This window comes from Amphiprion ocellaris, chromosome 16, assembly GCF_022539595.1.
Source record: "Amphiprion ocellaris isolate individual 3 ecotype Okinawa chromosome 16, ASM2253959v1, whole genome shotgun sequence".
NCBI classification, from domain to species: domain Eukaryota; kingdom Metazoa; phylum Chordata; class Actinopteri; family Pomacentridae; genus Amphiprion; species Amphiprion ocellaris.
In genome coordinates this window covers 6,043,469-6,059,619 of record NC_072781.1, presented here as the reverse complement: position 1 = coordinate 6,059,619, position 16,151 = coordinate 6,043,469, and the positions used below count along the sequence as shown (strand labels likewise).

General features: G+C 40.2%; 1 protein-coding gene across 2 annotated transcripts in view; it reads right to left on the bottom strand.

Annotated features, from left to right (window-relative positions):
• Positions 1-14,737, bottom strand: part of chrm3a (cholinergic receptor, muscarinic 3a) — a 95,305-nt gene extending 80,568 nt beyond the window's left edge. The window contains exon 1 of one of the 2 annotated variants that reach the window (XM_035957039.2): positions 14,339-14,737. The gene's annotated coding sequence lies outside the window, so the exon portion shown is untranslated. The remainder of the gene's footprint in view (positions 1-14,338) is intronic. The other variant, XM_023289772.3, reaches the window with a different exon arrangement.
• Between the last annotated feature and the right edge of the window lie 1,414 nt (positions 14,738-16,151).

Sequence of the window (16,151 nt, the reverse complement as noted above, 5' to 3'; positions counted from 1 at the left end):
CAGGAGCCAGACGTCTAGAGGTCTTATGGATGTACAGCAAACTATCTGCATATGTCAGTCTGATGGATGAGGCGCGAGCAGAGATCGAATGACCTCGCTGTTTAGACAAGCGTCGTGTTAGGTTGGGCCACATCCTGTCACTTCCACTGACTGATGGCTGCATTGAACGTGAACATGCCTGTACAATCACGATTACGAGGCTCCGTTAATGGCACTGAGGGATATTGTCTGCGCATGACGAAGGCTAAAAGTTAATCAATGTAAAGTGTGCAAGCTAGATAAAGTAGAAGAAAAAGTGAATGTTGTTGCACTAGACTAGATTTTTCAGAAAACCACAGGACAAGGATGCCCCTGCACCAGGAGTAAATAAATTCAATGCATATTAAGAGGACAAGGGATTTCTCATTTCATTCCCCTGCAGCCTTCAGAATTATGTTACTATAAAGACATTGATTTTCTCTCAGACAACCGCCAACAAGTCATAACAGAAGTAAATACAATAACAAGGGGAGGAATTTATTTAAAAATCCCTCCTAAAAAAATCTCCCAATATGGACACACTTTCAAAACAGTGATTCAGCAACAATATGACATAATTAAAATTTCTTTTCATGCTCGCACATTCACTCATACTGTTTCTATAAGAAAGAAAACATGTTAACAGCAACAGAAACACAGTAATTATTTTCTTTGAGGTATTAAATTGTCGCCGCTCTGAATGGTGGGGAAGTCATGATAACAAACTTGGATAACTACGCTGAAAATGTTTATGCTTTGGCAACAGCGATGTTTTCGAATTTGGTCTGTAAAACAAAGAAAAGTAACTGCAGCTCCGGCGGAAGAATGTCTGGATGAAAACATCTGCCCCATTTTTCACGGCTCTTTGAACCATTTCACAAAGAGACAAAGGGATTCTAATTTAAGCTCCCAGTCTCTGAAACACCCAGGAAGATTCCAAGAATTTGTTTGGTTTGGGCATTTTAGGGAGTAATAGCACTTGCTAACATTTCTATTCTTCAAAAATGCTTTAAAATTATTTAGTTTGTGTTGCTTAGGGATTATTTCCAAAGTCTGGTCACATTTTAGGGGTTGAGAGGAGGGTTCAACACGCTATGAACAAACAAAAAAGTGTGTTGCATGTTGACAGGTTTTTGCAAGGTTTAAATCAGCACATCCTCCTAAAATTGTAGGGAAGCACATCCGAAATATCCAGTAAACAGCTGCATCTGAAACATTTGTCTTACTGATTTGTTCTGATTAGAAAACCAGAGAAGAACACAACTCCGATTCAAGCATTCTGACACATTTCTCATTCCACCCTTCAGCTACTCTTAGACATATTTAACAGGCAGACAAATTAATCTTGGTTTAGACACCAGGCGCTGCAAAGCCTGAAAAGAGTCAAAACATATGAGTTAAGGAATTTCAGATGTCTGGAGTCTCTCGCTCTCATCAGTATTCCTGCCTTGTTAATGTTACTGTTCACTGACAAAGCATTTCATGCAACAGCCAAGCGGCCCAAGTTCCAACTCCACCAAGCCACTAGCAATTAAAACACACAGATTTGGCAGTACTGTGACAAACTTTCTTCACATTAGCACAAGATAGTGCTTGGAAGCGAAGCATGGAATTAAGAAGGAGCCCAAAAACTGGATTGTGAGCAATGTAAATAACCTCTGCCACATCCTGATTATGATATATGGAGAGCAAAGTGCTGGGCTTTAACTTGCTGCCAAAGCTGAGAAACAATAAAAGGAGTCATTACCAAAGTAAGGAAATGACTCAGACTGAGTTTCACTTGCTCTCCAAAGAGCAGTCAATCATTGTTGGCTTATTATATCACCTCAGATCCTGATATCCAACGTACAAATAATAAACACAGAGGCAGCAAAGAGGTCACAGGGTTATTCCCCTCCCCTGGTGGTTCTCACCAGCGAAGGATTAAGCAGGATGTGACCGATGTAATGATAGGAGCTTAAGGAAAATGAGGCAGATGACTACAAACTGTAACTGCCCCTCCATGCCTCTGTTGAAAATGAGATTGATTTAAAGAGCTTTAGTGAGACTAATCTGGCTTTAAAAAAGACTGGTTAAATAAACATGAACAGCAAGGAAGGGAAAGGGAGGTGGCACAGCCTGAGAGAAAACTTCAGGAGTTTACTCGGGGTCATCGGCAACATGTAGCCTTTTTAATGAAGTAGCACTGTGAACACAAGTGTGTGAGAGAGAAGAGGTGGAGCAATACTAACTCAGAGCCTTCTGTTATCACACTCCCACTGTTTACCGCTACTTACTGCTTTTCCTAGATTTCAGTGGCTGCTTGGAAGTTTAAATTAAATTACAACGTGTCAACTTTTATGTAATTATAGTGTTTAAGAAATTGTTCTGAAGGAATAAGCTTTTGCTTGTAGAGAAACTAAACAATGGAGAAGCATATGGTTCTTATGTGCAGGTAATTCATCTCAGTAGCAAAACATAAAAGCATGGATGGCATGAAGTCCACCACTCTGATCAAAGCTAAATATAAAATCAAGACTAAAGACTACAACTCAACAACTACTGGACTGAATGCCATGTATTTGTCGGGTTGTTCCAACTCATATCACCAGAGACATTCTGGTCAACCATCTTTGACTTGTTTTTTTATTATAAACTATCAATTTTGAAAATGGTAAGGGGTCCAAAAACAAAACTAAACAAAACAAAACAAAGCAACCTCTTAGTTATATTTGGAGAACCATTTTGGTATTTAATTCTAGTATTTCATATATATATATATATATATATATATATATATATATATATATATATATATATATAGTTTTTATTATTGTGAGATGCAACTCCATTTGGTTCACAAAATATCCACAGTTGATTTCTGTCTCAATTATTTTTGTCAGTGTGTGCTCAAAGATGAGAGTTTTCTTGATGACTTCAATTTTATGGAATATATATTTTAGATTTCATCTCAGTCATAATCAGAGACTATTTAATCTGCACACAAATGTTCAGTATAGCTCTGAATCAAAGGCATGCTGAGAAATGTTTTTATCTTAAATAGTTCCTGAGAAAAACACAAAACAAATGTGATGAAAGTGGGTCAAAAGGTTTTGTTTTTTTTAATGACGTTGAAAAGTACTTGATAAATCAACATCAAAACTTTCACAGATATCTTAAAATACAAATATTTTATACTGTAAACTTTTAAGGCAAATCAGAGATGGTCAAGCAAAATTTGTTCTAAAAATTTGATGATTTGAGATGGAATGACCCCGTACAAACATTCAGTTTCCACAGAGAATGACTCCTTCTGGCTTTCAGTGATATCAACAATTATTCAAGCACCACCCTGAGCTCAGTTTGGATGTGTTTTTTGTGAAATTTTTCGACAACTACTGAACGGAGTTCCTTTAAATTTGGTCTAAATATTCTAGTCCACATCAGGGTGATTTGTAATAAATGTTGTGATCTCCTCACTGTCTTTAACAGGTCAAAACTATGATAAAATTGTATTTTTATGATCAAATACCTGTAAAATTAAGTAGTTTGCCTTCAGTTTATGTACAAAAAGAATGTGGAAAATTCTAAACATCAGCTAAAATCAGTTAAATTTTACACCTGGTAAGTTTAACTTATGTAGCTTTTTTTCTTCATATGTCTATGCTGTAATTGTTAAATGAATCTCACATGTGATTACTGCTGCAGTTGGCTGACTTGCATTTAAATCAATACTTACTTCACCACATTTTTGGAGGTATTCCCTCGTGCATTCAAAAATGCTATCACTTTCTGTCTGAGTAATTTAATTAAAATGAGGTTTCAAGTGAATTTAAATTAATTCCAGAACAAAATGTGGTATGAATGGGAGGAACTGCGGACTTGATTTCATGCAAATCTGCTAATCTATAGAACACAACATCAGCTGCATGCTCCTTCGTCCTGCTCAGTGCAAGCAGGTTTGTTTGAAGCAGCAAAATTCCCAAACCAAAACTAAAATGACGCTTTGCTTTGTGCCTCTGCCAGCCTTTCTGCTGCTCTAAAACAAGAACCCATAGTGTCCTTCGTCTTCCTTGTTTGCCACGTTCATTTGAAGAGGTTCAAACTGAACCATTGCCAAGAATCCAGACTTATAAATCAAGCTGATTTAGCCGTTGTATTTTCATGTTTACGCTGTATTTTTAGCTGACTAAATATTGATAAATAATAAGCTCCGCAACTGCAGTGTATATCCAGCCTGTATATGCAATAAATATGTCCAGCCTGGGTTATGATTACATTTCAAAGAAACACTGAGGGTACCAAGCCAATAAACAGTTTCCCTTTTTTTTCTACCAACGTTACCCTGCCAAAAACTTTTGTATGGAGACATGCCAGGCAATTCTATCCATCCTCTCCTGCTTCTGGCCTGCTCATCATCGCAAAGACACCACTGCAGTTAATGTTCTCTGTCTGGCTGGTCCCCTACCACATCTCCCCATTTTTGTAATACCTCAGAATCTGTCAAGCTTGTTCTACACTGATTTGAAATTTGAGCGAAGGCTGCAAAAACACCTCTACAACTTGTCTTTCACAAAGCCGTCTGATAAGGCTCGTGTCGGATGTTGCCAGAGGGTTTCCACAGCTGATAAGGACAAACACAAAACATACGACTGATTCTAAAACCCAGTCCAGTCATTCATGTCATTGCACTTCTCCAACAAAAGCTTTCATGTCGTGCCAGTTACACACATTCCTGCGATGAGCTCCAGATTATTATCACTTTGCTAAGTGAGTGTAATCCCTGAGGAGGAGTTAAAGGTTTATGCCGCTCCATCCACAAAACATAGTGGAGTGAAAACACCCGCGGAGGGAAAAAGCTGGCATTCCCTGATCCAGACAGGGAGAGACGACTCCAGAGGCTGAAGCAAATTTGAAACTTGCTTCACTTTTACCGATGGTGGCACAAGCTGATGTTAAAGCTTTAATTCTCATTACCTTCATTGAACTGTTGGGAGTTGGAAATAACACGACACGCCGCTCGGCTGATGTTCATTTCATGTGTTGGAGCTTCAGACTCAGGTGCAACGGAGGGCTGAGAATCACAGTAAATTATTCACAGTGGAGGAAAGCAGCAGTACATTTTCATTTTATATCTATTCAAACTTCATTACATTTAGGAGGGAAATACTGCAGTCACTTAATTTGTCTGGTACTTAGTGTCACCAGCTACTTCTCAGATATGGGAAAACATGAGATTAGCTCAAGAAAAGCTTACAAAATTTATTATACATGCATTGTTAAATATTTAAACACCTTTTAGCTGGTGATCCCTTAAAAAGAGCAGTACTAGGGGAAACTTGTCATGTCGATTATTCAGAGTTATCAGTTTCATCAAATAAAGATTTCACCTCTAAGCTAGGGACAGACTGATTATTGGCCTAGCTGATTATCATGGCTGATATTTGCCATTTCTGCTGATTATTGCTATCTGTAAATTACTGACAGATTATTGACCAATTAAGTGTGCTACTTTAGGTCTGATGCAGAATGCTCTCTCTGTCTGTTGTCACTCTATGGTCTCAAAAACCTGAACAAAAACACCAGCTATTGCCACAAACCAGGGAATTATTTTCTCTCATTGTGGCTAAGGCTATGCTAACGATTTGCAGCTAAGTTAGAAGTCAGCCACAGATTTAGAGTCTGGAAGATGATAATTAGTAATGCTTTCAGATACAGACCTTAGTGGGCAATAAAATTGATAGATCAGTGAAAGATTAAGAAAACAAAAGAACAACAGATGTAGCTCCAGGGGACAAACTGGTCAATTGCAGTTAATCCCACATAAACAAAGAAGAGTGTCGTAATTTAATCACTCCTCTTTCTATTTTACATATTCAGTCATACTCACCCTTAATAATCAAGAAGTTTAGTTATCAATAATAAGTTTTCTATCACTTGCTGCTAAAACATTACATGTAATGTACAACGGCCGCTTCGATATCGGCCCTGGAAAACCCATATTGGTTGATCCCTGCTCTAAACTTATCAGATGGTTCCATTTAAATAACTGTTTACTGCTAAAAATGAGTTATTAGGCAATCTAAAATAAAGAATTAACAAAATATCACTATAAACTTGTGGATCAACACTTTGTTTTCCTTCTTTTTCTCAGATTTATCTTGTGGTCTTTTGGAGGCAGCTCTTCCCAGCACTTGTGTTCCCCTCCAGAGGTATTTGACAGTTACTGGTCCTCTTACATCCTCATCGTGGCTCCCATTTATCTGTGGAATACTCAGGTACTTATATCGCTTGTATGTCTGCTTTTCTGCCTTGTATATACCACATGCTGGACTGAAGTCAAAACACGAAATCTCCTCACGATGCAAAGATGGTTCCACCCAAAGTCCACCATCCTGAGATTCATCTTGAGATGCGGAAAGAAAAGAGGGAGAGTGAGGATTAGTTAGTGTCAGAGCCACTATCCGGGATCAAACAAGGAGAATCCATGAATACGTAAAGAAGAAAGCCCCCGGGGAAGAACTTCTAGACAAGTCTCTCAGCAGAAGACAGAGGGTGATGAGCAGGAAGGAAAAGATACTGTGAAGCCCCGGCTTCTCCGTGGGATGTACCATGGGCGGATAGAGGGAATGTCAGACATGAAGAAATCCAACCAGTGGCTAGTAAAGGCCGGTCTGAAGGACAGCACAGAGGCTCTGATCATGGCAGCACAACAACAGGCCCTAAGCACCAGATCCACAGAGGCAGGGGTCTACTACAGTAGACAGGACCCAAGGTGCAGGCTGTGTAAAGATGCCCCTGAGGCAAACCCAGCTCACAGGGTGTCAGATGCAAGCTGGAACAACGTACACTGAGAGGCACAACCAACTGGCAGAGATTGTGTACGGGAACATCTGTGACGAGTATGGGTTAGAAGTCCCCGAGTCCCAGTAGGACACAACACGACTGAAAGTGGCAGAGAACAGCAGATTAGATTTAAGATCCGGTGGGATTTCAAGATCCAGACTGACAAGCAGCTGCCGGCTAACCAGGAGAGGGTAAAAAAAAAAAAAAAAAAAAAAAAAAAAAAAAAAAAAAAAATATATATATATATATATATATATATATATATATATATATATACACTTGTATTTTATCAGTGTAACAGCACTATAATTTGTAGAATACTTCTGTTTAATATACACACTTCTGCACAAAAGCAGTAAAGAGCTGTTAACCCCATTTTCAATTTGTTTCAATTTGGTTAATAGACTAAGAGTGTTTCGTTTACTCTCTCCCTTGTAATCAGTTGTTCACGTGCTTCTATTAACAAACACTTCAAATCCACAAAGGAACAGCGCACATCTGTGTCCCTCTTGTCTAATTTTGATCACAGCTTTCAACCTGTCCAACAAGAGCACCCCACAATGAAGTACAAAATAAATAAATAAAAGCATTCAACCAAACACTTCTTTCACTGACAAGAACAAATTGGAGTAAAATCATTTCCACCCCCTTTTTGTTGCTTCAGACTCATGTAAATGTCATTCGCCCGGAGGCCGAGGGTCTTGTTGGCTTGGATAATTTTCCGCTACAGAGTTTCGCCAGAGGGCTCGCTGTACATCTTGCTCGAGCCTGGTACAAGTTCTACAACTCGCTGTTTCTTTCTGAGATGTCAGTCAAACTGAGGGAAGAGGAAGAATAAGACACAGGTGCTGGGTTGAACTCCCCTGAAGAACTGTGCAAATTGAAACTCTTACACCTGCCTCAGGGGAATAATTAAGAAATTGGAATCTCAAGCAGGGCTGTTCGTTTGACTTTACTATGAGCGTGTCATTCCAACTTTGACGTTTTGTTAGAAACTCTGGAGGGCGATGATACTGATGCGGGCTTGAAGCTGCACCGGAGGCAACTTTCAAGCATCACTGAGAGTTCTGGGAGAGCAAACAAAGCTCGGTAAGGTGGATTAATCAGGTGAATTGGTGTGATGAAAACCAGCTGTGTAAACAACTGACTACAGTAACTTTAAAGATCAATATTTGATCTCCAAAGTATGACAGCTGCATCTGCTCAAATTCTTAATGATACTGTTAGGAGGGTGGGAATAAAAGCAGATGTTTTCCTGAAGGGCTTCATAAGCAGTACTAATAGGTTCAAGTAGTAATGAATGGGCCTTCCACTTGGAGATATGTGTGTCATAAAGACATCCAAAACAACATTAGAAAGGCAGGAAATGTGTTTAAAGGCCTAGAACAATGTCAGATCCACTTGTATTGGGACATCTATGCAAACTGATACTACTACTACAATGGCGCATCAGACTTTGAGCTGAAAACAGGGGTGCAGGTTTTTAAACCACAGGACTCGCCGTGTGATTAGCTTACAGACACGCTGCTGTTTTGCGCAGAAGCTCAGGCCAAATCTTATCAAAAACACAGCTGGCAGCAGCTCAGCATAGATATTAGCTCCAACAGGTCGGCACAGCAGCCAATCAGCAACTCCAAATCCCCCTGAAAAAGGCCCTGATCACCTTTTTAAAACTCTGTGGCATTGTGAAATTATCTTTAACTGTGGCCTTCATCTACATCGAGAGCTGTGATCATCACTTTTCTCTGTCTCTGTTGTGTCACATGCTGCTCTTCAAGTAGCTTTTGATGAGTTGTGGTTTGGAATAAGATCACTCACCCTATTAGAATTGTGTAACAGGTGTTAAATGAAAGCGTGGAACAAAAGGCCTGTATTTCAAGGATCTAAAGAAACAGAAGCAGACAGAAATGATGCATTAAAGTAAGAGATGATTTCAGTTCAAGGGCTATATGTAACCACACAAAAAATTTTAATCTTACATGGTTTGCTCGCCTTCGAAAAGCCACAAAGATGTGCGAAATGAAGAAGGCAGACAGCTGCAAAGGTAAAAGGATTTATCTTAGAGAGTTCTTCCCCTCACTCCAACCTCTGACATGATTTGGAGATGGACCATTACAAATCCCAAAAATGTGATTTAGTTAGGATATGCATTCAAGCTGAATGCCTGGTGTACAATTTGCCTCACTTGATACATGGCTGATGAGCTAAATTACAAAAGCGAGAGGGAGTAAAGCAGAAACAAACAACAAAGAAAAGGGTTTTTCAGTTGTAATGTGCCAAACATTTCATGGCAGGATCCTAAAAAGTGCTTTTTTTTTTTTACTGATAAACTCTGACAAATTCATTTTGACTAGAACCTAATCAAGCAGCAGCATCTAATCTAACTGTATGTTCTCATGATTTGGCTTCAGACTCTTTCAATTTAGTTTCAAACTAAGAGATTAATGCTGTGACATTATAAAATAGGATTTATCTGGCATCGTCTAACATGGATAATAAAAACAATATATCCTTACTAATCCCTAAAATGTATGCGCCTGAACACATTAAGTGATCTCTGTATTCTTACTGGAATGCGCATGAAATAGTAAAAAAAAAAGGTATTTCTTTGTGTACACCAACATCTGTCACATGAAATCCTCATCTTAAACTATGAATGATCTTTACTGCGTTACTTCTGATGCCTAGCATGAGTGATCTTGCCTCTAATTTCTACGTATAGCGGCAGCGCTTTAACACCACCATGCCATTATACGCTGCGCCACAGTATGTGGCACGCTTTGGATTCCTGCAGTTTGAAAAATTCTGTGAAATATCCCGCTGGCTTTGCAATCAAACCCCATAACTGCAAATTGCGTGGTCCATAGTGTTGCTTTAATGTTGAGAAACAGCTGCCATCAGTGTGAGAGACAATACATTTGATGAGTCCAAGCATTTCATCTCATTGTGAGCATTTTACCCCATTGTGCACAAAGTGGTCCTATGTCTTTTTTGAGCGCTGTATTGTCAGAAGAGTTTAAGTAGGTGTGGTCTTGGGAGAATTCAGCAAAGTGGAAAGCAGAAAGGAGTAATTTCCAAAGAAAGCCTTACTTTTTAAAACATCAAGACACTACTTAGAAAGGAACAGAAATGCACAGTGTTGTGGCATCCTTCTGCTATCCTACTTTAAACGCTTCTCTTTGAATTTTGTTTTGTGGGAGCTGCTTTTTTTCCAGGTAGCTGAAGTGTTTTGTTTTTTTCAGATCGGTGCCTTTCATTATTCTTTCCTACTTGCAGTCTCCCTTCATTCACAGTCACAAACTTACAGGCACCCAGTTGCGACTTTTATTAGCTAATTTCAGGATTATTACAACACTGAAGCTATGTGCAAATGTGTCAACAGAGGGTATTTGCTTTCTCATCAACACTTCAGACTGCAGCCGTCAATCTCTCCACACAGTTTAATACTAAACATTCAGTTCATTTTTCTTCAAAATGTTTATGAAGAGCACATTCTTGGCAGAAATGTGTCAGTTTTGCATAAACTTCAATGCTCCAAAGCTACTGTGGATTTTTTTTTTGATGCATCAGTGTGCCATAGCGAGGAAAAGAAAGCATTTATGGAGCAATCTTTAATGTAATCAATACTGTTTGAAACTACATTAACTCTGAATAATAAACAAGCCATCAATGACGGAAATATTAATCGGAACAAAGGAACATATGCCTGAATATTGAAGGGGCTGGTTCAAGTCAAACATCCATCATCGTCATAGTTTTTCCCTTCTTGTACCAGGAGCTGAAGCAGATTTGCTCTTTCGTAGTAGTTTTTCACGAGAGCTTCATAACTCTCAGCTGTTCCTCGTTTATTTTTCTGACTAAAGAAGTCCACAGTACAGCTCTATTACCTTGAATCCATCCCTCTGGACCTCCACGAGAAAAAAAAAAGCTAGATAATATCTTGTTATCGACTTATTTGCTAAGAACAGACAGAATGCGGGCATAAGAGAGCAGTCATATATTAAGCATGAATCTGAATTCCCTCAAGTGAGGTTCAAGAGAGCAGAAGTAAAGACCGTGAGCCAGTGTGAGAGAGGCAGTGACACATGGCAGAGGGAGGAAGACAGAAAGAGAGAGCCTAAAAATCCACACAGAAACAAAGGGATACACAGACAGCACAACAGCGAGCGTTAAAGGAGGCAAAAAGAAAAAAAAAGAACCCACAATAAAGATTACTTATGCATTGGAGTGTACCAGGGCTTGCGAGACATTTGCAAACTGTATGGAAATACTGGTTTCTATAGCAGAACTGCGGGTTGTTTCTGTGCAGCATTTACAGAATATATCAGAGCAGAAAATCAAATATGCAAAGCTGATAAACCTAAAAGACTTGCGTTAACCTGTGTGCTTGATATCGCTGACCTCCACTCCTGACCTTTGAACTATAACTCACTTGCATTATCTTGATTTGTGTGCCGATTGTTGTGTGCCGAACACGCACAATATCCTAAGGTAAACATGGATCGACGCTGTTAACTGGCCTGAAGTGAGCGACTTATTGCCACCAATAAGGGACGGCCCGAGTCAAGCTTATGACAACTAGTAAAGGTCAGTGAGCGATGAGAGGCAGTTTAACAGGTGTTTTGTTTGCTATAAAAAAAACTCGATTGTATCAACGGGGCACCAAATGAATGAAAGGCTAAGTCAATACCATGCTGTTTGCAGTAGGTGCCAACATCAAACCACCTTGTGTGTATTGCAACAGTCATAAAATATACTTCTACTTAAAATGATGTCAAACTGCACTGAAGTTTGTGTCTTCCCAGCAGCGCTCTCTGAAACAAAGCAGGCTCCGTGAACGTGGGACAACAACAGTGGCTGTCCAAGAGAAAGGAGACAAAGACAAATATTCAAAACGCTCACCTCATAAGGCTTTACTGTAATCACACCCTCTGGCAGCGTGTCTACTTACTGGAGCGACGAGGGGAGATACGAGAAGGAGAGCGAGGCTGCATAAACACGGCTGTTTATGGACAAGTTAATTGAGGAGACACTGATTGACGGCCTTCCATCCGGAGCCTGAAAACACCTCTCCCATCATTCTGGAGATTACCGGCAGCGCAAACTTTGCACAGAGAGCCTCCTTCAGCTGAGACATTTAAAGGCCAAATGCAGAGAATTTGTGTTATTGTTTTAATAATTGAACTGAGATGGAAAAGTTTATGCCCATGTGCTGTCTAAGGATAGACACCGTGCTTTGTTCTGTTGTGGTCTGCATGGCTGTGAAAGTGGATTAAACAGGCCTTAACATCAAGACGAGCTCTAATGAAACCCAATGGGGGAGTTAGCCCGTCTGTTTGGCCAGCTGACTCCTGTAAAATACCCATCACTGTCTCCTACTGCCTGCTCTAAAAGTAGCCCGGTGGTGCCAGCGAGTGTGCACCGCAGCCTTGGGGTTATACTGTTATACTGATGCCTTTGTCTGCATCATTTATTTCGCCTCATGTTGATTCGGCATTCTTCTGCAATTTCACGACATGACTGCTATTTTTTTTTCTTTAAATGATCACACCACTGTCTCAGTCAGGCTGTGTTCGAGACATCTGTCATGCTTCCATTAAAAATTAAAATAGACAAGATTCATGTGGAACTCTCACTGTGAGCTTTACATTCTCAAAGCTTTGGTTTTTGTATGGATTTTTATACACAGCATTGTCACAGATGCCAATAATGAGAGTCTGGTGGTTTCCTTGTTCCCGCTCTTGATGCTAAGCCGAGCTGATCAGCTGCTGCCGTTATTACCATACAGGAATAAGAGCAGCATTGATCGTTGCATCTGACTCTCGGCACGAAAGCAATGAAGGTACTTCCCAAAATGTTCAACTATTCCTACTAATTATTGCGCTACACCGGATTTCAAGACAACAGCTCGATTTCAGGTTCCAGGAACAAGTATAGAGGGATAACATCCCACACATCAGCCATAAGTAGAGACTTACAAATGGCAACCATAACCTTGCACTTCTCAGGAGGACAATTATTTTTTTTAGCAGCATCAGTACATATTCACAAGCTTGGGACTAATAAACCAAAAGCATCTGTGCAATCTGCCAAGGCAGCACCCACGCAGAACAACAGGTAGAGCAGAAGGAACAAAAAAAAAAGAAAGAGACATTTTCATCCTACTTGGAGCCATCCAGACCTTCATCACCAGGGTCATTACTATCAATGTACTATCCTCCACCCACAGCCCATTTGGGAAAGTCATAACAGTGATCAATAAGGCAGGAGCATTGTGCACAACAAAAGCATCAATCAAAAGAAGAAAGTCTGAAAAAATATTAGTCACCCAGTATTGACCGTGGCTCAAACAATACATCAAGGCGTGAAGCTCTATTGCAGCTCACCTTTCTCCCTCATGTGTCTTCTTCTTCTCCTCCCTCTCTGAATGTCCTCCACTGCACCTCTCCAACAGTGGAAAGTCACAATCATCCAAACACATTCCTTCTCTACCTTTAGCAGACCGGTTCGCAGACCGTGCATTCACAATAACACACAACTTGACTGCACTGTTCCCTAACAATGGCTCTGTTGATATATTGATATGAAAACACGCCGGCCGTGTTGATACATGCAACATATTAAAATGTTAAACCATCGAGGTTTACGGCCAGGGTGAATAGATTGTGATTCATATACAGCTACTGTATTGTCAAACTCACACTCTGGCTTTTGTGATGAATTATTGTAGCCGTGGACTAAAAGGAAAATATTTGCACCATGGCACAGATGCCATTCCCTCTGCTTTTACTCATTATCCAGCACAATGTCAAAGTACCCCCAGGTCACTGAGAGGGAACATTCCTTCACATGGCCATCTATGGGCATCATAAATAAACAGTCACCCCAATTCATGAAAGCCTCGCACTTGCCATGTAAGGACACAATTAATTTGCTTCCCTGTCCACAGCTAATGCAGGACTGAAATTCTCTCTATGTGGTCACTAAAAAGGAGGATACATGTGCCACAAGAGGGAGATTACGCATTGATGACTGCTCCTTTTGAAGACAATGCTTAATCTTATTAATGATGAACTTTAACAAGATCTGAAAACAAATATTCATCGTGTTTTTAATTGACTTTGCATGAATGGAATTGCTTGAAAAGCCGCGTCTTTTTTGGAGGAGAGGTATGAGGAGAGCTGATGGTTGGTCAGGGATGCTGAGAAGGGCAGCAGGGAAACAGCAGCAACACTTTTTCTTTGCAAAAACTTGCATTTAAACAAAAGAACATATAATATACGCTTGCAATAATATCCTGGGTAGAATAAATTCGCTTTGGAGACATGCACATGTGAAATTACTAGTCTGGTTTCTGTACAACTTCAAAGTGAAGCGACGAAAAACGTTGCACAACAAAGCAGCTGCAAATCGGCTCTAGGAGCAGGCAACTAAATGCTTAACTTTGATTTTAAAAATGTATCGAAAACTTCCAGTTTTTCTCTTGTTCACCTACCTCATATCATCCCCCTGATGCGCGCAGTCACAAGCGGTACAAGTAAGATGAGGAAAAGGACAATCCAGTCAAACTTGTCGCGGCTCCATGTTTGGCACAGCAGCAGTACGCAGTCCAACCTAGTCACATCTGAAGCGCTAACGGTGCTCAGCCACCGGGGCTCGCCACCTTCCGCCAACACCGAGCCGTAGATTTGGGCGGCGATGTGAGGAGCACCGCGGGATCTCCAAGGGCGCACGGAGAGTCACTGCGTCAGGATTGGCCAGAGGAGCCGTGACGCACCGGCAGGTGGCACACCCGTCGACGAAAAAAGGGTCCAGATTCATTCATAGGGGAGCTCTGGGGGAAACACAGGAGTTCACAGCACACACCGGCAGATTAAACACTCATGAGAGTCACACAAGACAGAAAAAAATCTATCAGGGTTGTCCTTATTCCAGCTTTATATGTCATTTAAATTGAATTGCTGCTTTGCGCTCTCGTTTGTTTTAATGATGCGACAGTGCCAGGGCCAAAGCTTTAAGTTACTGACGTATTTCATTTGAAACAAGCCCATTAACTTTTGTAATGCTTTCCAGAAGTGACACTGGTGCAGTTTTGGAACAAGCAGCTTTTAGATTTTACACGTAATAATCCAGTCGAGGTGCAAATTACACACTTTAAAAAAAATGTTGTTTGTATCACTCGTAGCCAGAGACTGAACGCAGCTACACATACATATAAATACGAAGGTCTAAATTGGAACTGGAAAGTCATCACTTCACCCAATGTGGGAAAAAAATAAGGCAAAAGGGAAACCTTGTGTTGTGACAGTTGTCTGAGCGTATTTCAGGCAGCCAAAGCAAATGTTTTAAATTTTTTTTTTATATAAACACAAATAAGGGGTTAGTGGTAATCCTTGGAGGAATGTAGAAGCCAATTATGGCTGGTTGCAGGGACTTGTGGAATGAAACCTCAGAGGCTCTTGCTTGGATTCACTGCAGACCCTCGGACCACGTTTCCCTTTTCCAGTGCAGGTGACAGTTCTGCAAAAACATAGAATGAGTAGCGATATGAAATACATTATTATTGTGCCGACTTCCTCCAGCATGTACAGCACTCTCATGCTAATGCCCGGTAGGCTTTCTGACAATGTGTCTGTGCATCTTTTCCACTCAGCAGCCTGTTTGCATCCTGTGAATAAATTAAAAAAAAAAAAAAAACACCAGTTCTTTCCATCTGGATGCTATACATGCATGTGGAAGCTTACATAATACGGTGTCTGTTTTAGATGAGAAGGAAAGCTTAGATAGTGCTGATCTGGTTAGCTCATGTACTGGAGTTCATGTTGGGTGTGCTGTGTACTCTCTTATGGTCTAATTGATATTCGCTCATCTGCGGCACCAAAAGAATCTTGCATTTTAAAAAAAGATGTAAATCAGAGAACTGAGAGAAGGTTAATCAAGGTAGAATGAAGGCAAATATTGACATAAAAGTTATTTATTTTATCTCAATCCTGACTAGGCCTAGGTTGATAAAGCTACAAATGAAGGCTTCAAATGACACCAGTGATCACTATAATTCATAAACCACATCTGAAGTGTAAACTCCACGTTAATAGAAAAAGGTGAAATGGAAAAAAATAAAGTGTCAGACATCTTAAGTTGAGATATATATAAGTCTGGTGTTGTGTCAGGATTTATTTTTCAATTCATAAAAAAAAAATGGTAAAGAGAACCCAGTCTGCAGTTCAGCTCCAGCACACCTGCTATGTGGACCACGATAAACACAGACTCAAAGCTGAGCCTCACCATTCTCCATCCTGCAATTTCAC